This window comes from Rhincodon typus, chromosome 48 (assembly GCF_021869965.1).
Source record: "Rhincodon typus isolate 14 chromosome 48, sRhiTyp1.1, whole genome shotgun sequence".
NCBI lineage: Eukaryota > Metazoa > Chordata > Chondrichthyes > Orectolobiformes > Rhincodontidae > Rhincodon > Rhincodon typus.
The window spans coordinates 1260408-1262391 of record NC_063379.1 but is presented as its reverse complement, the minus strand read 5'-3'; the positions used below and the strand labels follow the sequence as shown (position 1 = coordinate 1262391).

Genomic DNA, 1984 nt, shown 5'->3' with positions numbered 1-1984 from the left:
ACCCTCCACACGATCCACAACTCAACCAACCGTTGTGTCATCAACAAACGTACTAACTCACTCTTCCACTTCCTCATCCGTTCAAAAATAGCTTAGAGTGCCCATAGCTGTTTACCTACTGCTTCTGAATCAGACATAGCAACACTACTGTGACCACACTTCTCTCCAAGAGATTCAGCACAGAACAAATCTCCCTCTTTAAGGTACTGTGCTATCACACTCTCATTCTTGATTTCTCTTTTTGACAAAACGTTTTGAACTCTTTTCTTCACTTGTTTCAAGAATACATTTTATGATGGTAAACTTTCTTTTTTAATTCATTCAAGAAGCCTATTGAAAATCATTCTGGATCGTAGTAACAAACAGAAATGATTGAACATTTGTTGATTGAAACATCAAGTACTTTTACTAATTGTCTGATTAGTAGAGCATTGGGCATCACTATTTCAGCCGAGTACTCTCGTCTGTGTCTTAATTTAATTCGGGGGCTCACGACTTGATTCTCAGACCGAGTTAACATGAAACTGGATGAGAAATAGATGATCGTGAAAAGATAAAAGAGCCAATGTCAGTTGCCTCATATTTTAAACCACAATAGCATTGGGAGTAGCTAAAATATTCCAGCAGGTGGAGGACGTATACCTGACTTGTTTGCTTTATGTAACTAAGTCTCAATCAGTAGATAAAACAAGTGAATTCAATATCAAATTGACTGTGAAACCTAAGCTGGCTGGAATGATGGACGTATTGACAAAGTCTCTGGGATTGTTGGAAACATCGGAATGGCAGAGATCTCCAAGCAAAGTGTCACCAGAGTCAGAATCACAGATATCCTACAAGGCAGAGGGAAACAATTTGACATATAGAGTCCACATCAACCTTACTAACAGTACCCCACACTTGCCATAGATAAACCACTTAGCCTACACGGCCCTGTTCACTGAGTCGATTGCCTTCCCAGACAAGGGCAAAAAAAACTGGAACGCCTCTTGGGAAATAAGGCAGACCAAGTGAAGGAGGTGTTATTGGGAAATCACTTTGTGCCAATGTCCATCAATCTATTAGTTTTGAAATAGTTATGTGAAAAGATAAGTCTGGTCCACAAATTAAAGTTGTAAATTGGGGCAAGGACAATTTTGATGGTATTAGACGAGAACTTTCAAACATTGATAGGGGGATGGGTTGTTCACAGTTAAATGTGAACACAAGTTAACTAGAGTTCAGGAACAGGACAGCGTATTAGAATTCATCGAGCTGCTGTAGTGTGGCAGCAGGCCATTCGGCCCAACAAATTAACAGCAAAGAGCATCCCGCCAAGATCAATTCCCCATGTCTAACCCATCTAATTTACACATCCATGGACACTATGGGCAATTGAGCATGGCCAAACAACTTACCCTGTACATCTTTGTGCTGTGGGAGGAAACCCAATGTGCAAACTCCACACAGACAGTCGCCCGAGGGTGGAAATGATCATGGGTCTCTGGTTCTGTAAGGCAGCAGTGTTAACCACTAAGCCACCATACCGCCTCTAGCCTACTGCACCTGGTATTCCCAAGTGGTCTCCCATTCAAGTACTAACCAGGCCTGAATCTGCTTAACTTTCGACATCAGACGAGATCAGGCGTTTTCAGACTAGTATGACCAAAACCTGACGCTCTACCGACTGAGCTATCTGGGTTCCGCAAACTGGTACTGTAAAGGGGAAGGCTGACAGGAGAAGGGAACACTGGTTGATCAGAGATACTGAGGCTCTTGTCTGCAAAAAATAAGGAGGCTAATGTCAGGTGTAGGCAGCTGGGACCAAGTGAATCCCATAAAGAGTACGAGGGGTGTAGGAGCAAAATTAAGCAGACTAGGAGGGCAAAAATGGGACATGATATAGCTTTCGCAGGTAAGGTTAAGTTGAATCCAAAGTGATTCTCGATGCATATTTAGGTAAATGTAAATAAGGAGAGAATAGGGTCCTTGAATATTAATGAGA

At 42.0% G+C, this 1984-nt stretch overlaps 1 pseudogene; it reads right to left on the bottom strand.

Moving 5' to 3' along the window:
• Window positions 1-1533: 1533 nt before the first annotated feature.
• LOC125488066 lies at window positions 1534-1652 on the bottom strand (annotated as a pseudogene).
• Window positions 1653-1984: the final 332 nt, after the last annotated feature.